We start from the raw sequence: 21,808 nt of genomic DNA, 5'->3' as shown, positions 1-21,808 counted from the left end.
CAACTCACCCATTTAAGTGTACATTTTTGTTTTAAAGATTTTATTTATTTTTTGAGAGAGCAAGAGCATGAATAGGGAGAGGGGCAGTGGGAGAGGGAGAAGTAGACTCCTCGCTGAATGGGGAACCCGATGTGGGGCTAGATCCCAGGACCCTGAGATAATGATTTGAGCTGAAGTCAGACGATTAACTGACTGAGCCACCCAGGGACCCCTTAAGTGTACATTTGATGGTTTTTAGTACGCCCACAGATATGTGCAACCCCCACCCATCAATTTTAGAACATTTTATCACCTCACAAAGAAACCTGTACCATTTAGCTATCACCTTCCTATTTCCTCATCATCCCACACCCACCCCACCCTGGCTCTAAGCAATCACTAATTATTCCCTTCATCTATAGATTTCCCTGTTCTAAATGTTCATGTTAGAATCATATAACATGTGGTCTGTTATGACCAGCTTCCTTCACGTAGCATTGTGTTTTCGAGGTTCATCTATGTTGTAGCACCTCGCACTACTTCATTACGTTTTACGGCAAACAATATTCTGTTGTATGGATATAACACACTGTGTTTATGCATTCATCCTTTGATGAACATTTTGAGCTGTTTCCATCATTTGGCTGTTACAGATAATGCTGCTATAAAAATTCACATACCAGTTTCTGTGTGAACATGTATTTCATTTCTCTTGGGTTTAAACCTAGGTATGCAATTGCTGGGTCATGGTGACTCTATGTTTCATCTCTTAAGGAACTGCTTCACTGTTTTCCAAAGCAGCAGTACCACTTTGTATTCTCAAAAGTCATATATGAGGTTCTCATTTCTCCACATTTTTCCAATGCTTGTTATTATTTGACTTTTGAATCCTAGTTATCCTAGTAGATGTGAAGTGGTAGCTCATTATGGTTTGAATTTGCATTTCCCTGATGACAAGTAATATTGAGTATCTATTCATGTGCTTATTGGTCATTTGTATATCTTCCTTATAGAAATGTCTATTCAGATCCTTTGCCTATTTTTTAAAAATTGTACATAATTTTGCATAATATAAAAATTATGCTATTTGTATTGGGGGAAAGAGAGTGATGGACTGACTGATGGCTTAGTCAGTTAAGTGGCTGCCTTAGGCTCAGGTCATGATGCCAGGGTCCTGGGATCAAACCCCACATCGGACTCTCTGCTCAGAGGGGAGCCTGCTTCTCCCTCTCCCTCTGCTGCTCCCCCTGCTTGTGCTCTCTCTCTCTCTCTCTGACAAATAAATAAAATCTTTAAAAAAAAAAGAGAGATAGATGGACAATTGGAATCATAAAAAACTTTTTCTATCTATATGCTGAATAATTCTGTTCTGATACCCATTGCTCTTTAAAATATCCAAAAATTCAGTGGCACAAAACAACGATTATTTTTTAAGCTCCCAGATTCTGTGAATCAGGAATTCAGACAAGGCACAGCAGGACAGCTTGTCTCTGCTCCAAAATGTCTGGAACTTCAACCTCAGAATACTTAGACGGCTGAATATGACTCAGATGGAAGGGCCTGGAATCAGCAAACAGATTCTTTACTCACAGATCTGTCACTGGAGTGGGGTGATTAAAAGTCTGGGCTCAGTTCAAATGGCTGACCAGATTGCCTACATGTGGTCTCTTCATGTGGCTTGGATTTCCTCACAGCATACTGATTTCAAATTTGTCACACTTCTTATAGAGCACTCAGGACTCTAAGAGAAAATGTTCTAGTGACTAAGGCAAAAATTGCATGGCTTTTTAGGACAGCCTTAGAAGTCCTATAATGTCCTTTCCACTATAATATATTAGCTGAAGCAGTCACAAGTCCAATCAGCTTCCAGAGGAAGGGTTGCAGACCCCAGATCTCAATAAGAAGAGGGTTAAAGAGTTTGCAGCCGTGTTTCAAAACTGCCCTAGACCCCGAGAGATCCTCGTGCAACTTTAGACAGCAGATTTTCTGTATTTACATAAACTTTGAGTATTTTATACATAATATGTGCTGGTAAGGTGAATAGTAAAATTAAACTCTGACTACAAGGTGTGGTGATTAGGAAAATGTGCCTCTAAAATCTCTGACTTAAGGGAGCCTGATCAGTATGTAAGGGCAAATACCAATTAGAATGAGAGGTTTAATTCTGTCATCATGCACTGAAATAAAGTTCTCAGACACCAATCTGAGCAGCCGTGCAGGGCTGCCTCTGCAAGGGAGGGCAGCAGCTGCTGAATCCTGCACATAGCTTTTATTTTGCTTTTTATCAGAAAACCAAGGACAGATGCCTCCAAGCATGGGAAAGGAGTACAAAGGGATGGCAAATATCTTGAAGCAGGCTTGCCTTCTTCTCTACGTGTAGGCATGCAGGAAGTCAGTCATGGGATAAGGGAGGAGTAGTATGCTTGGGCTGGCAATCACCAGGTGCAGAAAGGGGGGGCTGAAGGTCACATTCTTTCATAGCTCCTAACTCATGCCCTGCCCCTGGGGATCGTGGGATCCTGCTCCTACCTCGCCATTGCGTTCAATAGCCCGAGAACAGGAACACTGCTGACGTTTCAGCTGCTTCCACAGTTACCCCTGAGGGCTTACAATATCTCCCAGTTTCTATGGGAGGACAGGAGCCTCACTTCAGCGAGTGCCTGACTCCAAGTGGCAAAACCACCTCCTGTCATAAATATATAAATTTATTTTTCCTTTGTAGAAAGCCAATTAACTAACATAGATGGTCAACCCAGTTACCAGGTAAATTGAGGATAGACTGCCTATATTAAACAGTGTTGCCAAGTCTTCTTCTTGAGGACTAGTTATTGTTTACCTTGAGAACATATGGATTGTATCTGTTGCACTATATAAAAGGGTGAGAGTTCTTTCTGCTTTTGTAAGTTGCAGTGAGGTGCATCTGATTCTGGTTTATTGCTTATTCGATAATAAAGCAGTGCATCTGATTCTGGTTTAATGCTTATTTGATAATAAAGCAGTTTTCTTTTTCTATTACCTTTGTGGAGAGGTTTTCTGGGTTGGCAGGAGATTTTGCTTTGAACAGCCGGCCTGCCGATGTTCCTAGGCTCTGCAGCCCTTCCATGAGCGGCTCCCAGCCAATGACCAAGCTGGGCAGAGTGTCAATGGCAGGATCATTCCCACGAGGCTCAGGACACCTCTGATGGGCGCCATGGGCTTGCAAACTTCCACTGGACTTCTTGAAACTCTCTTAGGACTGCACTGCTAACCAAGACCTACCTTCTTGCCTGCCTTCTGCCTCCACAGGGCTCAGACTTACATGTTGTGTATAACATCTCCCGCAACTTGATTTTTGTGCTCCCTTCTTGATTTTTCCATTCAGGCATTTCCCCTGCTCATTTGCTTGCTTCTCAGAGCAGCCAGACTGAGTCACTCTACTTTCTGGATTGGCATTTACTGTTTCTAGCTTATGACGAAGGTGAATCAATCAAAAAATGTCTAAATCTTAAAGAAAAAAAAGACATGGTAAAAATTTTGTAAAAATCTATCTCTAGTTTGTGTTTTAACGAACCAGGATTCAAGTCCTAATGAATAGCTTTACATACAAATTATAAGCAATGTCATGGCCTCAGGTAATATGCTATCTACCTTGAAAATCACTAGCCTGGATCTTGAGAGAGGTTTCCTCAAGGATAACTAAGACTTTGGGAGTGTACTGGAGGCATTCTTCTCTTTGCCAGTGGATAAAGAAACGTATTGAACATTAAGGTTTTGGATCCACAATTCTGTAATTTACATATGACTTAATTTACAAATCAGTGGAGTACTGAAGACAGAGATTTCCTATCAGCAGTCATGGCAAGCACATTTAAGAATATACTTACGATGATTTTTGCTGAAGAATTCATACTTTTGGGAAATGGATTCATTATATTGATTAACTATATTGATTGGATCAGGAGCTGGAAGTTCCTCCTGATTGACTTTATTCTTACCTGCTTAGCTCTTTCCAGAATATTTCTGCTGTGTGTAATAATGCTAGGCGTAGGTGTAGATATAATTTGTGAGGAAATATGGTACAATGATAATCAACTGATGACTTTTTTGAAATCCTCTGGACAGGGCGCCTGGGTGGCTCAGTCGGTTAGGCAGCTGCCTTCGGCTCAGGTCATGATCCCAGGGTCCTGGGATCGAGTCCTGCATCGGGCTCCCTGCTTGGTGGGGAGCCTGCTTCTCCCTCTCCCTCCGCCTGCCTCTCTGCCTACTTTTGCTATCTCTCTGTCAAATAATTAAATAAAATCTTAAAAAAAAAATCCTCCGGACAGGATCCAATTATTTCTGCACAACCTGTACCACCTGCCTCAGGGTCTTCTACTTTCTCAAGATAGCCAACTTTTCCAATCCCATTTTCTTCTGGATAAAACAGAGAATTCACAGACTGCTTAAATTATTGTCCTGGGGGTGCTCTTCTCTTTCTGCTGTCCCTGCTTTTTAAGGATACAGTATTTAAGAACCTGATCAAAACCAGGGTAAACACTGAAAGCAATCGGACATTGAATTTCACAGTGAGAAAATATGATTTATTAACTTCAAATATAGTCCTGAACATAATGTTCATCATCCCCTTTGGAGTGTCTCTGGCTTCCTTTGTCCTTTTGATCGATTCTTTATGGAACCACGCCAGGCGGAGGAAGGGCACAGGTTCTGGAGATCTTATCACAGAGGCCCATGTGCAAGCCCTGAAGTCTGTGATTTCATTCCTATTCTTCTTTATGTACTACTTGAGCAATATTATAATATATTTGGCCGATATCAGTCTAGACAGTTTCGTGGCAAAAAAGTTTGCTAATATGTTAGTATTTTCCTGTCCATGTGGCCATCCATTTCTTCTGATTTTATGGAACAGCAAAGTGAGGGGGGCTTCTCTCTGTGCCCTGAGGAAGGTGAGGTGGTGCAGAAATCTAAGGAAACCCACATACCCATAAAACATACCTGAAATGACTGTGATTTTTCTCAAGAATGAAGATCATGAATAAAACTCCATGTACATTTCTTTCATTTCTCTCAACTTCTTTTATTCTGTTCTGTGGTAGGTCACTGAACCTTACTGGAAATATCTGTCTAGAATAAGTTAAAAGAAAAATATTTTGCTATGTTTCCATCAGAATAATGATGGTATAAATAATAGTAATATTAGAATATATCACCAAGACAATGGGAATTTGATGAAATACAAAAATAGACTTAGGAAGATAGAAATTTACTTGTGTCTAGATTACAACTAAAAAATTAAGTGTAGCAAGTCTCAGACACAGAAAAACTCCAGAATTCATGAAATGAATATTTAAAAATTCTAACAATTTATTACCTGTGGCTGATGGCTAACCATGACTTAAAATTGTATTTGGGAAAGAATGAACATGGAATGAACTGGTATGACAAATTTTTGGCTACTATCCAGAATATGTGCCTAGAAGTCCAGTTGCAGAGCCGATGAGAACCCTACTATTTCTTAAACATATGCCAAAGTTTGTCTCAAATAAGTAAATGAATGAATAAGAGAGAAAAACTTATGAATTAGAAAATACAAGGTATGCTCACTGCAGCAGCACATATACTAAACATTGGGATGATACAGAGATTAGCTAGGCCCTGTGCAAGGATGACACGCAAATTCGTGAAGCATTCCATATATTTTTAACCTCTTTCGTTTGTACCATTCCTTCAAATAAAGTAATTTGGTACCCTTCCCCCTGCAAAATACAAGGCTCAAAGTATAAGGTACAGTAGAGGTTATTTTGTGGGTAAAAAATACAGAAAATACAATGCAGAACAGTTTTACATTTTTCTCATTCCTCAGGTATGGTGCCAGTTTGGGTAGTAAGTATTACTCATTAATACTGGGTTATCAGGAATCCCATGTATTGGCAGAGATCACTTGCTTTTTTTTCCCCCCAGTAAATAAAACTTTATTTTATTTATTTCACCTTTTGCTCTCATAGATGTTTTAGTTTTTAAGCAAGAGGATTTGGGTTTCCTGTTTGACTTTCCATTGGTATATGAGAAAAAATGTATTTATTTTTCAGAAATATGTTGTTTTAAAGGTCTACAGAATATATCATAGAAAAATAAATAGGGTGGAACTAATTTTTTTTTGTTGAGATGTAACTGACATATAACATTGCATAAGTTTGAGGTATACAATGTGTTGGGTGGATACAGTTATATATTGCAATATGATTACAACCGTGATTCATTAGCTAATACTTCTACCATATTGCATAATTATAACTGTGTGTGTGTGTGTGTGTGTGTGTGTGTGTGTGTGTGTGTGTGTGTGTTGAGAACAATTAAGATCTGGTCTCTAAGCAGCTTTGAAGTTTATGTTATGTTGTTGACTATAATCACTATGTTGTGCATTAGACCTCAAGAACTTATTTATCTACTAGTTGCCGGTTAAACAACAATTTCCCAGTATCCTCAACCCCAGCCTCTGGTAACCACCATTTTACTCTCAGCTGTTTTAGATTCCTCAAATAAGTGATATACAGTATTTGTTTTTCTCTGTCTGACTTATCTCACTTAGCATAATGAGTGATCACTTGCTTTTGGTTCCTTCCTTGGGGAGTTTAATTTAGATACGGGATACCGACATTTTAAGAGGGTTAGAATATACAAAAGGTTTGTGTAGGTGAGATATAAATGCAGCTTATTTTTAAAAAGTTGGACTTAGAAGCATGAAAGCAGAAAGCAAATTTATTCTTTCTCATTATAGCTCCTACAACCCTTTTTGTTGTCTTTTTCCAGGATAGAACCTTAGGTGGAGCCCACAGCTGCTATAGTCACTCATATATTAAGTCCAATCCAGACTAAAACCAAAGCTTAAATCTGTCCTTTAATATCAAACTTCTCTCCCTCACCTTTTTCAGATCCTATTCAAGCTCGAAAATCTGACATAGGAAAGGTTGTTTCGTTGCTGATTCTTGCTCTTCTCCTCAGTATTCATGCTATTTTGGTTTCTTAATGATTGCAAAAGAGTTGGGTGATAGCTAGTGTCTCCTATAGCTCTCTCTTGGTTAAGGAAAGCTGGCAATCTCACCAGATATTTTAATGCAGACTCATTCTTCTGTAGGCATCTATGTCAGGGGTCCCCAAGGCCACCCTCATGTTTGATGACTCAGAGAAATACTCAAGAATTCAGAAAAGCTGTTATAGTCACAGTTATCCTTTATTACAGTGCTAGAGAAAAAAGAAAAAAGCATTGATAGATCACCAATTGCTTGTGCTGTGTTAATTTACTCCAATACAGATATGATCTCTGAAACAGTAGTTACAAACTGGTGAGAGACTGTGGCTCTCTTTTGTAGCAACCTAAGTTAGGATTTTGATCACAAGAATTGAAATTTTTTCTGGTTATATAGATTAAGCAGCATTTTAGTGGGCTGACGTCCTTCTTTCTGAAAGTTTGAAGCATCGATCTTTATTGTTGCAATTTATAAATTTCCCCAAGATGTATGTGTGGAGTTTGCTTATTTGTTTTTTAAATTTTAAAATAACAATATGTAGGCACATATTGTAGGCACGTATTGTTATCTACACGTCTCTTCATTATTCTGTCAGAATTTTTATTTCTTATTTCTTCTGAAATATTTTGCATAAATTATTAGGCTGGAAATTCCAGTTCACTAACTTGATTTTTGGGAGTCTACTCCTTATTTAGTACAACTATACTGATAAAGAAACGGATGTGATTTTAATTCCCAAGTATTCTGTTTGCCATTTTATTAGAGGATAATATTATTGGTGTATACTTATGAAAACCTATCAAATTACTCTGGATCCACCAATTGTGCTTTATTTAATATTGATTTAATATTCTATGTCCTCTGTGTTTCCTGCATTTTCTTGAAGGTTAATTCTTTTGTTCAATCTAGTATTTCTTTTTCATTGTTTTGATTTTCCTCAATATTAATTTTTAATATCTATATGTGCAGATGAAATCAGCGGGCAAGAGTTAGCCCATGTACGTGGTTTTTATTGTTGTTGTTTCTTATCTTTTTTTTTTGCTTTTGTTTTTCGTCTTGACCAACATACTGTTTTATAATTTTAATTATTGTGTCTCTGATTTTCCACACTTACAACCTTCAGTGGTCTACCACTCAGCAACAATATACTTTCATGAAATCCAGCACTTGTAGATATTTGATTTTATGACCTTAGTCAAGGATATGCCTTAATAGGTAGATGGAATTAAAGTCAATTTTGTCAGTCCAAGCAAAAATCACCAGTTGCCTAAAAACTAGAGCATCATGGTTACGAACCCCTGGATCTGGTAATTACGTTAGACAGAGGCATGGAGAAATGACTGCAAATTTCCTGATGGTAACTGGACTACTTGTTTTTGGAAACATGGCATCTTTACACCTTGAGGTACTGCACTATTTTTATTTAATTTAGTTATTTGTCTTGTCATGAACTTTATGCCGTTTTTTACAGGACTATTTGACTTTTTCTTATTAACTCATCAGATCCCTTTATGAATAATGAATATTATCTCTTTGTGTGTTTCAAATGTTGCAGATATTCTCCAATAAATTACTTATTTTTAAAAGTTTTACATATGATATCATTTTTCATAGAATTATTTTACTATTATATGTGCAAAATTTATCACCTCTTTTATAGTTCTGGGATTTTGTTCTTTTTTTTCTCTCTTTTTTCATTGAAGTATAATTAATATAAAATGTTATATTAGTTTCAGGTGTACAATATAATGATTCAGTATTTCTGTACATTACTCAGTGTTCATCAAAATAAGTGTATTCTTAATTCCCTTTATCTATTTCACCCATCCCCTACTCATCTCCCCATTTCTGGAATTTTGAATTGAACTCTTAGGAAAACTTTCATATTCAATTTTTAAGAAACATTTCCCCATTTTTTTGGTTTTGTTTTTTGTTACTTTTTGGGGGGGGCTTATATGTATGTTTTAGTACAATTGTGTCTTTAATCAAACTCATATTTAATTTTGTATATTTTGGGAGGTAGGGAATCTGACTAATTTGAATGGATGGCCAATAAGCTGTTTTAAGTAAAATACCTTTATGTAGTGGTAGCAAACTCCAGTGTCCACAGGGACCAGGAATGTCTATAAATGTGTGAAGACATTGGTAGTAGAGCTAATCGTGATGAACTTGTGTGTGTGTTCCTCATAATTACGTTCAAATTTATGTTTTAAACAGTCACTGTCAGATCAGTCTGCCAGTTTGTGGCCTCTAGTCTTCTTTTTCAATTTCTTAGCTACTGTGCAACATTTACTAATCTAGGGGATTTTCAGAATCAACTTCTCGAATCCCAGAAAATACACTGTTGGGATTTTGACTGGACTTGCAGTGAATTTACAGATTTCTCTAAAACATAATGTATTTCTTTCTAAGAATATAACATACAAATTAGTTTACCTAAGCCATCTCTAAGGTTATTCAATAACATTTCATAGGTATTCTTTCCTTTTAGGTATTATGCTTTTTTCTACTGACTCTATTCCTAAGTCTGTTTTAGTTTCCTGGATAATTTTAAACATGGTTTTGTTTTTTTTTTGTCTTACATGTAAGATGAGAAAAACAAAACTTTTGTTTAGAGAGGTGTTGTTAAAAAACCTGTGCAGTTTGACGAACATGTACAGAAAGTTACAATAGTCATAACCTGGAACTGAATTCCAACTTATTGCAACAGTGGAAATCATGGGGTAAAAAGTTTGCAAGTAAAGAGATATTAAAGATTTTTTGTCTGGAAGGAGAAGAGTATAGTTGTTGATCAATATTCCATTTGGTACAAATTTTAAAATATAAATTAATGACTTCTATTTTAACTTCTTTCTTTAAATTTAAAATCAATTTAATTAACATATAGTGTATTATTGGTTTCGGAGGTAGAATTTAGTGACTCATCAGTCACGTATAACACCCAGTGCTCATTACATCACATGCCCTCCTTAATGCCCATCGCCCAGTGACCCCATCCCTCCTCTATTTTAACTTCTAAAGTTAAAAAGCAGATAACAACTGAGATTGACTGATTGATTGATTCAGAAAACAGGAAATGTGCTTATAATTTCAAAATGATAAGAATTGGGGAAAATATGTAAGAAAACCAGTAAGGCTCCTCAAATAAGCAATTTACGAATATGAACAGATACTTCACAATGGAAAATATCATGTTCTACTTTTCAAATAAAAAGTTTTGTATTAATTAATCATAATACTTTGTATAGGCTGATAACAATTTGGAATGCAAAATACGTACCAGAAAACCTAAAAATGCTTATACATTTAAACTCGTAATCCCCTGTACTGAAGTTTATCTAAGTGGAGAAATATTTACATATACTTAGATAACCATTGCCGTATTGTGTATAGTAGAAAAAATAAAGTAGAAAAAGAAAGAGATAAAAGTACCCCCGTAATAAGGGATTACTTGAAGTAGAAATATTATATGCCCTTGATATAATGTTATGAAGTTCTTAAAATCATTGTTGTGGAGAGTTTACAAAATTTACAAAAGACCTTAGTTTCTAAAGCTAGGAATTGAAAATTAGACCTCAGCATTACAAAAATAGCATGATTATAACTATGTGCAATGATAAATAATGAGTAGTTAAATATTAAAATACTGGAAGAAAATCAGTATAAATATTAACACATTATTGGTATTTAAATTTTTATCTATTTTTATATACTTCTAAAACTTTCTGTGATTGTGCTTTTTCCAATCCAGCAAATATTTATTAAGTGTTTACTAATTGTCAGGTTTTGCTTTTACTAAGAGGATTTTGACAGTGAAACAGTAAAATTTTTCCTCCTTCTAAAAAATTTCAGCCCATGGGGTGCCTAGGTGGCTCAATCAGTTAAGCGTCTGCCTTCACCTCGGGTCATGATCCCAGGGTCCTGGGATTGAGCCCCACATCAGGCTCCCTGCTCAGCGGGGAGCCTGCTTCTCCCTGTCCCTCTGCCATTCCCCCTGCTTGTGATCTCTCTCTGTCAAATAAATAAATAAAATCTTTAAAAAAAATAAAAATAAAAAAGTTCAGCCCAGAAAACAGTCGTAATAAGGCAAAAAATGCTATAATTAAAGAGACACAGGATAATTTAAAAAAGACACCAAATTCAAGTTTAGATGATGAGGGACATTTTTCCAGAAGGAATTGTATCTAAAACAATGTCTGCAAGAGTCAGAAAAGGGATGAGTGCCGGGAATAAAGCATGAAAATATTGATGCATTTGGACTTTATCCTGAAAATAAGGACTGGATTTTCACTAAAGAACCTCTACATACTTAATGGAAAGAATTGCTACAAAAGGATAAGACTGTAAGTAGAGTGAACAATAAGGAGACTATTCTTGCAGTCTGTGGCAAAAATGATGAGGCTCTGAACTAAGATAGTAGCCATAGACTTGGTAAAAAGGGGATAGATTGGGCACCTGGGTGGCTCAGTTGGTTAAGCGACTGCCTTCGGCTCAGGTCATGATCCTGGAGTCCGGGATCGAGTCCCGCATCGGGTTCCCTGCTCAGCGGGGAGTCTGCTTCTCCCTCTGACCCTCTTCCCTCTCGTGCTCTCTATCTCTCATTCTCTCTCTCTCAAATAAATAAATAAAATCTTTAAAAAAGGGGGGGGGATAGATTTGAGAGCTAGTAAGATCATAAAGTTGACTGGATTTGGTAGTGAGTAAAAGTAAAATCAGCCTGGCACAGATTTCTGGCTTCTGTGAATAGATGACCTACAAAGGATCTAGGGCTATAATTGCAGAATTGCTACTGGATTTGTTTGAGAGATCAAGAGCTAGCCTTTGTGAATTCTCCCTCATCTATGGAATGACTAATTCAACACTGGACAATATGAAAGGAAAAGATTTATTTTGCATACACTGGAAAGTGGAGGGAATAAAAGGGTGTCATACATCTCCTATTCTCTTATTTTGCCTCTAGTCCTTAGGGTATGAAATGATTAAGGTCTGTGCATCTCTCCTCTGAATGTATTTTTCTAGCAACAAGCATGATGATAAAACTCTCCTTGGATTGTGTCTAGATTGTTGGTGGGCTCTTCTTTATGGTAGATTTGTTTGTTCTCAGAGGTTGAAGCACCAAGGTTCAGTTAGTCCCAAAGCATCATCTAACTAGCAAACTAGCGAACTAACTAGCTGCTTCTTTGCAGGACTGCCTTTTCATGTTCCCGCCCCCAGAACAGGATCTCACAGGATCTCCTCCTTTGGGTTAGTTATGTCATTATTTGAATCTTTTTACTATTAATTTTCTTGAAAGACCAAGTCAGAAAGTAGGGGTGGGAATGACATCTAATTACTATTGATTCAAGTGCATTAAAGACAATACATTAAAATATTTTCCTAGTTAAGTTCAAATGATCAGAACAGATATCCCTCAGGCATCTTGTAATTTAAGCCGAAATATGCCCAATAGATAATTCTAAATACAGTTACACATTTTTTTAAAGATTTTATTTATTTATGTGAGAGGGAGAGAGAGAGAGCACAGTGGGGAGGGGCAGAGCAAAAGGCAGAAAGAGTTTTAAGCAGACTCCACACTGAGTGTGGAGCCAACGAGGGGCCCGATGTCACAACCCTGAGATCAAGACCTGAGCCAAAACCAAGAAATGGACCCTCAACCGACTGTGCCACCCAGGCACCCCTAGTTACAAGCATGTTTGCCAACATACAGTAATCTTAATACTCTGTGGAAAAATTTCCACGCTTTAGTTAACGTTTCTCTTTCTTCCTTGTCCCCCCTACTTTCTCAAGAATAAAAAAAGTTCTTGAAGAGTCTTGAAGACTCTTCTATACTCCCCAGAAAGCCTTTGAAGAAACAAGAGAAGTTCAGTTTTGGCATGTATAGTTTGGGGTACTCATGTTTCATGCAAAGACTTAGCATTTAAAAAAAGTATTTAAAATGCTACTGACAGATGACCTGAAAGGCCCACGTCTTTACAGAAAAACAAAAAACACATTTCTTTGGGAATTATAATAATGAGGTTAGATTGCCAAGTTTTCTGAAAATTTCAAACCCTGTACCTTACTCTGTAACACAGTGACCCGCACTTTGAGTGTCTAGTAATCAGTAATGCAGAGGTTGCTAGTTTTACCTACAGGTGGAAATATTTTAATGTGGTGAAAATCAGTGTTTGAGATATGGAAAAGAAAATCACAAGTCCAAAATGGTGTCATTTAGGTTAAGGTCCCAAGTCAATAAACCAAGACTTAATACCCAACCTAATTGACGTTTCAATCCCCCCAGAAATGTAACCTTGAACCAATCAACATGGGAATTTCCTGGTCAGCACTAGGAAATTTACTGATAGGCCCCTTCCATTCCCCTTAGGAGGGTGACCTTGCCTAAAACAACGGATTCTTTGTTCATAATTCCCTTTCTTCCACTCCTTCTCTACCTTTAAAAACTTTTCCTTTTCTGTAGCCCTTTGGAGCTCCCCTCTACTTGCTAGATAGGATATTGCTTGATTCATGAATTGATTAATAAAGCCAATGAGATCTTAAAATTTACTCAGTTGACTTTCTGTTATTTAAGAGAGGTACCTATTTCACAATTTAGATTTGTATATCAAATGAAGCAGTTCTTTGAGAGAAGAGAGGAATTTTTATTCAAAACAGTGAAAATTAATCTGTGCCTTTATTTACATATTAGCAAATGAGAATCTGGTCTTTCATTCCATTTGGTACAAATTTTAAATGTAAATGTAAATCTCTTTACATAGGATGTTACAGTTTCTAGCTGACATCTGGACCAAGACTGGAAATCCTTAGCAGAGCTGGCTGGAAATGTTCAGTGGGTGTTTAGAGTGATTCCATAGTTGTATTGCAGATTAGTGGGCTTCATAGCTAAGAAGAAGAGCCACAATAAAAAAGAAAAGTAGAATGTTATTGCATAATTAAACAAAACCTATACCCTACTCAAGTAAGTCATCAGATTAGCCAACAAACTGCAGATCAGAGTTTTTTCTTTGCAGCCACGTCCAATACCTTGGAGAAAGTTCTCATGGTTGTAACACGTGGGAAATTTATAATAGATATTTTAAGGAATGAATTCATTGGACTCCACAAATTGCATTGCTTGGATTAGAAATCAAAAGTTATGCTTGATTGGCTTTATTGTTATTAGTTTGGTCTTTGACAGAATTAGTCAATTGTGGCTAACAATCATCAATTTGTTTTCAGTGCTATTATGTCAGAAAATCCTTGTTACTATGGACAGAAACCATACCCTAACTAGTGTCTGGATACTGGCTAACCACTTGAGCACGTGGTTAACTACTTGTCTCACTGTCTTTTTTTCCCTGAAGACTGCCAATTTCTCCTATTCACTTTCCCTTTGGCTAACATGGGGAATTAACAAGGTAGTTTTCATCCTTCTCCTGGTATCTGTGACCTCCCTGTTCATAAGCTTTTCTTTGCCATATAGTTTTGATGTCTTCTGATATCATCTCCAAAAACAACAACAAAGAGAGAGAAAGAGGGAGGGAGGGAGAGAAATGTAACTGGGATGTTCAATGTGAATAAAAATAAAAAATTTAAATTATATGATTATCTTTACTATTGGGTCTGTTGGGAGGGAGAATTCTTCCTTTATCCTCAAGGTCTCCCAGCTGGACTAAGAATTAGATTTATGTGAGACAGACTAACAGGAAAACAAGTGTTTGGGAGTTTTAATTGGTAAGTAATTCTAAGCAAAATTTGGGCTGAAGTAGTAAATGAGTAAAAAAAAGTGAAAATGCTTGTTTCTACAGGTTTCTCAGTTTTAAAGTCCCTATCTCTGGTGATAAGGATGTCTTTTTACTTTAGCTCAGAGAGGATATTCTTTATTTGGGAGATTCTTTTCTGCTTTCAGGGGAACAGAGGAGGGTCTGAGTGTTTTTGCGCTGGTTGTTTCTTAAGTAACATTTATTTGAAATAATCAGGATGCCAAAGTGGCACATTGAGGGGTGGCCTGGCTGTGGCCTGTTCAGGTTCCTCCCTCCTGTCTCTCTTTCCTTGATTTTCTTTTTTCTGTTGCTCCTTTTTTTTTTTTTTTGTGGAAACACGTGAAGCACGTTGAGGTCGTCAGGGATTCTAGAGACCTCAGTATGAAGGCCCATTTCAGAGTGGCAAAAACTAACCTTTTTCTTTCTTGTGTTCTTTGTCCTGTATCAATTTGCCTTTTTCATGACATTTTGGGGGCATTGTTGCTACAGAACAAGCTGGCTTGGTTTGGATGTTTGGTTGTATAAGAAATCCCCATCCTTCAGGTCACGCATATGTTGTGATTTTTGGAAACAGCCAAATGAGGAAAATCTTGGGGATTCTTTGGCACTTGAAGCATGGTCTGAAAGGAAAGGTACTTTCAGCTACATCAATAGGCCTATGAGAGAAGTCAACAAGAAATCTGTGTAATCTTCCTTGTTTCATTGGATTCTTCCTTTAGTATACATACTGTCTCACTGAGTATCATTTAAATTCTTCCTAGACCTGGACAGACCTCTAATCTAATATCCAGACCGCCCCCCCCCAAGAAAATATATATATATAAAGAGGAACTATTACCTCTCAGATGTTAGAACTTCTGTGTATGTGTGTATAAGTCACATTCCACTCACAGAGACCTAGAGAAGAGAGATGTTGTTAAAAATTAAACACAAGAAATCAAAACTGAACAGGTGGGTATAATAAGATATGGCAGAGAGAAAAAGCTAAATAGAAAAAAATATTCCAAGACCAACTGAAAATCACTATCATTAACACTGAGTCATTCACAAATAACAGGAGGCCAGTATGGATCTGTGATATAAACTGTCATTCAGGGATATTAATATCATACTAATGTGCTTTTACCTAAAACTATTTAAGTCCTCTAGATAACCACCTGGTTTCTGGAGTAATACAGATTTAGCCATTTAATTCATGTTTTGATAATCTTTTGCAATAAACTGTATTTGAGAGTATTTTTGCTACTGATGTAACTGCAGAAATCAAATAGTCTAGAATTCACTGAAGCTGTTAAAATCCTTTCATATCAGCCAGCTATTGCTGGTGGAAATTTTATTATAATAGCGTGGCGTACAACCTGATGGATGTGGAGCTATCATATCTGGAATGCATATCAAAATAACCCACAGGGAGTGGGATGAGTAAGGGTATAGTGGCCGTACATTGGTAACTGCTGAACGTAGGTGATGGGTACAGGGGACTTATTGTATCGTCCTCTCTGCCTTTGTTTATGCTTGAAATTTTTCATAATAGGGCGCCTGGGTGGCTCAATCGTTAAGCGTCTGCCTTCGGCTCAGATCATGATCCCAGGGTCCTGGGATCGAGCCCCGCATCGGGCTCCCTGCTCCTCAGGAAGCCTGCTTCTCCCTCTCCCACTCCCCCTGCTTGTGTTCCCTCTCTCGCTGTGTCTCTCTCTGTCAAATAAATAAAATCTTAAAAAAAAAAGAAAGAAATTTTTCATAATAAAAAGTTAAATAGAAAATGAAGAGAAATGCTCTTTGTTTAGATCTTAGTCTTTTGCTGGCATAAAATGTAGATATGAAGGAGGGAAAATATGATAAGGGGCCAATAAAGCAATTAATTTCTTGGAAATATTTTTTTACAAGTTATGCCTGGAAAGGTAAAAGTATGAAAAAGTGTTTTGATTGTTTTTACCACATCTATATATTCACCATGCACAATCCTACCTGGTAGTTGACCCTTAAGGAGGAGTCCTCCAGTAAAAATCAGAACAATGTTGCTAATATAGAGAAGACCACTATATTGTACACAAAAATGCAGACTTTGTCATTTTCTCATGTCATCCTCCCAAGAGAAGGGCATTATAGAAAAATGGTAAAATTTCTTTTTTTTTAAAAAAAGATTTTATTTGTTTATTTGACAGAGAGAGAGGGACAGCACAAGCAGTGGGAATGGCAAGGAGAGGGAGAACCAGACTCCCCGCTGAGCAGGGAGCCCAGGGAGCCCGATGTAGGGCTCAATCCCAGGACCCTGGGATCATGATTTGAGCCGAAGGCAGATGCTTAACCAACTGAGCCACCCAGGCGCCCCCAAATGGTAAGATTTCTGATTAATTTCAGATGGTGATATGAGTCTCAGAGTCAAGAAGACAGCACTTGGTAGAAATCTTCATTTTATGTTGAAGATTTTATTCTCCGGGAAGCGCCTGCGTGTCTCTCGAGAACTAAGAGCAGTTTCCCACACAAAAGTTAACAAAGGGCTGGCTGTATAAAGCTGAGTCTTTAATACAGATTTTGAGAATGAGAAGGAGAGAGGGAGGAGAAGAAGAGACTCTATTTATTAAAATATACCAGGATCAAGTTGTTAACAGGTAGTCTTCTAAATACACTGTTAATGTGTATAAGGGAGACATTATATTTAACGGTCTTTTGACATATACCCCTTTTAAAAAAAATTTCAACTTATATTTTATTTTTTTAAGTAAGCTCCATGCCCAGTGTGGCGCTTGAACTCATGATCCTGAGATCAAGGTTCACATGCTCTACTGACTGAGAGCCAGGTACCCTGTCATACACTCTTAAACAAGTAGAACACTTCTTTTGCCTGATAAAGAATACTTCCTTGAAATCAACCATTTATTTATTCATTTGTTTATATGAATAAATATACATTTATATATAAAATAGATGCATGATTCATATTTTATTCAATGGATTATTACTTATTACTACCATGATTTACTTTAATGCCTACACTGGTCTAGATTTGTCAAGTAAAAACCACCTCAAGTTGACTCTTGCGTCCTTTCGACATGTCCTCATAGTGCTTTCAGTGTTTCCTTACATTCTTGCACAACAAAATATTTTAGGCTCATTTTGTATTTTTTCTAATCCTTTCCTGGATTTACTATTTCTCCAAGGAGTCCTGATTTCTTTTAGTGCGGAAGTGTATTTAAAAACCAAGATTTGTTTGCATACACACATACACACCTATTATTCTCTCCGTGTGTCTGTTTTTATATATATATATATATATGTATGTATGTTTATGACGAATCTATACTGGTATCTCTAATCCAGTTAAAAAATACAGATTATTCTTTCCATGTTGTAAATCCTATCTTTCACAATGAAAAACATGGAGCTCATTTTTTTTCAGTATATATACTCGTTTGTTCAATCCTAAAACACACTGAAAGTAGTTTCAGATTTGCTAACACATACCACCTGTAGGAAGAAAAAAAGAGAAAGAAAGAAAAAGAAAGAGTAGTAACTACACTTCGATACTTCTTTACAGTTCATGTATGCCTATGTGCGGACATATAGTCAAAAATCTGTTGAAAAGTTATTTTGGAAAAAAAAGTTATTTTGGTTGGTTCTCTTTTTTTCCCTTCAGCATTGGATATTTTATTAATTTGAAAAAGTAAGGGCTGTATTTTAATTGCATTTTGCAATTTAGGTTTTTTTTCTCCAGCCCTTATTTTATTTTATTTTCTCAAACATTAGCATCAAGACTCAAAACTACACAAAAAAGCATACTGATAATAGTGTTATCCGCTTTCCATAACTTCTTTCTCATTTTAAATCACTCCCTGTAGGTAATCAATTTCACTTATTTCTGGTTTCTTCTTCCTATTTGTATTGTGTTTGTTTTACTCGCTTTTTAATTATGCTGCTTCAAATGTTTTGGAAAAGCAAAGAGCCCCACGAGCTGTGTGAAAATCAAGGAATAAGCTTCCGCTCCTTCACCCTCACTCAGTTCAGTGGTTCACCGATGAATGGCAGGTGTGACCTTGGTGAGACATAAATTGATTTAAATGTTGCACTAACTTTGGAGAATTCCTGATTTTTCCAAGGTGGTCCACAATCACTGCGCCTGGGGGTGATTTCAGCAGTGGAGAGAAGGGGCAGGAAACCGGACTTTAAGGGGGTGGACAGATCTTCAGTGTGCCCCCAAGATCGACGCGAAGGGAGCTGACCCCAAGCCGTCAGGCCCCAGGCGCGCCCCCGGGGGATCTCCTGGGCGCCTCCGCCAGGAGCGGGGGACACGGGTGTGTGGGCTCTCTGCCCGATGGAAGGGGTCCCAGGGATGGAGGGCAGGGATCTGAGATGTGTGTGTCTCTGTCCGGCGATGGTGGGGGGGCGGCAGGGGTCACCGTCCTGGGTGAGCAGGATGGGGGGGCGCAGTCTGGGCTGGGGTGCTGGCAGACTGCTTTCTGGCAGCGGGGAGGGGGCCGCCTTACCACCTCGCGGCGCCGCCTCCTCAGCTCGCAGCTGGGCTGTGGGGACTGCCCCTCCTATTTGTATTTTTGAAAAAGTAAACAAATATGGGGCCCCTGGCTGGCTCAGGCTGTAGAGCATGTGACTCTTGATCTCCGGGTTGTGAGCTCAAGCCCCGTGTGTGGCATGGAGTTTACTTAAGATAAAAAATTAAAAAAAGAAAAGAAAAAAATATGTGCATATTCCTTTTTCCCCTATTTCTTATACAAATGATAGTTTGCACTTTCTTTTTTTTATTTCATAATATGTAAGAAATTGCTTCATCCATTTATAAAATTATTTCTTATTCTTTTTCATAGCTTCCTAGTGCCAGAATGGATTCAACAAAGTTCTTATGTTTATATTTGTTTGTTTCCAATATCTTGCAATTACAAACAATGCTGCTATGAAAAATCTTGTGCATATGTGTTTAATGCTTCTGACACCCAATTCCAGTGTGTGTGTGTCGGGGGGGGGGAGAGGTTTCCTATAGCATCAAGTAATTCATTCGGTTCTGACACTCTTTACCCAGAGATAGCATCAAGTCCCATGGACTAAGGGCTCAGTACCACCAGACAGCCAGTCAGGTACCAATCCCAGCCTCAGGTTGTTATTTGTGCTTTGACCCGACTGGTTATAAATCCGGGGTTTCCACAAGCCCCTTCTACGGGCCTATTAATTTGCTAGAATGGCTCACCAGAATTCAGGAAACTGGTTTACGCAGCAGATTACCAGTTTATTACAAAGGATATCAAAGGATACAAATAAAAACTCAGATGGGGAGATATGCAAAATGAGGTCCTGAACAAGGAACTTCCGTCCTGGTGTAACTTGGGACCCGGCAGTGACTCAGGGAAGCGTTCTGGTTCACCAGCATGGAAGCTCTCCAAACCCCATCCTTCTGGTGTTTTATGGAGGCTTCACTACATAGGCATGATTGATTAAATGATTGGTCATTGGTGATTGACTCCACCTCTATCTCCAATCCCCCCACCCCAGAAATCAGGGGATGGGACTGAAAGTTTCAACCCTCTAATTCTTGTTGATGCCCCAGCAACTAGCCCCTATCCTCATGGGCTTTCCAAAAGTCACCTCCTTAACGTTAACTCAGTTGTGGTTGAAAGGGGCTTGTTATGGATAACAGGACATTCATTTCACCTTTATGGCTCTGGAAGCAATTTCAGGAACTGAGACAAGAGACTAGATATTATAATGTGAGATGCTTCCACTGATTTTCTCACTTAGGAAATTCTGAGTGTTTTGGGAACTGTGAATCAGGAACCATGGATGGAAGACAAAAATACATATTTATTTTAAATTACAATATTAAGGTATTTTTATGTTTTTGGAAGTGCATCTTCAGTGTAAATTCAAATAATGAAGCCCAACTCCAGAAATAATTACTTTTAGTTGTTTTGTGTATCTAGTGTTTCTTTATACAGACTCAAGCAAATATATTTTTACTTTCCAACATTTTTGTAAGGAACTGAATGAAGTAATTATCTTATATGCTCCTCTTCTCCCATACGCTTAATAGAAAAAAGACAGGCATAGTAATATGCTACGTTTCATATTTTATCAAAGACTTTGAGTACCTAACCAAAGCAGGTATTTCTGGATTCTGGCCATAGAATTCTAGTTATTATTAATATTAATAAAATTTCAGAGCACTTATATTAATAATGTAATTGAAAATAACATTTGAGTGGAATTTTTATTTACCATCCAAGAAGTGTTTCATCATCAAGGTCACTTGAATCTATTAATGTTCTTAATTACCAGTTGAAAAAAAAACATTGTTTAACTTATTACTTAATAAATGTTATCTTACCAAATAATGTAAGAAGCACTCCCAATTGTTAATCATTATTCTCTATCTGAAAAAGACAGGATTCCGTGTTTGGTAAGCACCTGAAGGTGTGGGGACAGTGGCCTGCTTGGGGAGGTCCCAGGAGCTCTGTACCCTTTCCACAAACCTGGTCCTATGCATCTCTTCCATCTAGCTGTTTCTGAGTCATATCCTTTTGAATAAATTGGTAATATAGTAAGTAAAATGTTTCTCCGAGTTCTGGGAGCTGCTCTAGTAAACTAATCAAATCCAAGGAGGAACTTGTGGGAATCTCTCGGATTTGTAGTTAGTTCAGAGGCACAGGTAACAGCCTGTGTGTCTGAAGTGGGGGTGGAGGGAGGTAGTCATATAGGGCTGAGCCCTGACCCTGGTGGAATCTGACAACATCTCCTAGTAAATAGTGTGAGAATTGAGTTGAATTGTAGAACTCTTGATGTCTGGAGAGTTTTTGTTGGAGGTATGGGAAACAAACCTCCTCCACACATTGAAATAAAATCACCCTTGTACTAAGAGCATCCCCGTATAGCATCTGATAATGTCAGAGCAGTTATAAATGTTTGTTGATAGAATAGTTGTTCTCATATCAAATGCGTCAAATGAAGATGAACTGCCTTGGAAGTTTTCCTGGTAGCTCAAATTTAATTTAAAAAAATCTGTGTATATCTATGTGTGTATAACAAGTTTGAGTCAATGTGTCCTAACTGTAGGTACTCTGATTCATTTAAACATCAAATAAT

The 21,808-nt window shown here is 37.6% G+C and overlaps 1 non-coding gene and 1 pseudogene across 1 annotated transcript; both read left to right on the top strand.

Moving 5' to 3' along the window:
* The first annotated feature begins 3,813 nt into the window (after positions 1-3,813).
* LOC114221661 (taste receptor type 2 member 8-like) lies at positions 3,814-4,943 on the top strand (annotated as a pseudogene).
* A 608-nt stretch (positions 4,944-5,551) lies between these two features.
* Positions 5,552-5,655, top strand: LOC114221754 (U6 spliceosomal RNA). Its single transcript, XR_003611805.1, has one exon. It is a non-coding gene; the product is annotated as a U6 spliceosomal RNA (small nuclear RNA).
* The last annotated feature ends 16,153 nt before the right edge of the window (positions 5,656-21,808 follow it).

Source organism: Eumetopias jubatus, unplaced genomic scaffold (genome assembly GCF_037043125.1).
Source record: "Eumetopias jubatus isolate StellerSeaLion01/CBP00866 unplaced genomic scaffold, mEumJub1_p1.0 scaffold_8, whole genome shotgun sequence".
Lineage (NCBI taxonomy): Eukaryota > Metazoa > Chordata > Mammalia > Carnivora > Otariidae > Eumetopias > Eumetopias jubatus.
The sequence above is the reverse complement of the archived record's forward strand: the minus strand, read 5'-3'. Positions and strand labels throughout refer to the sequence as shown.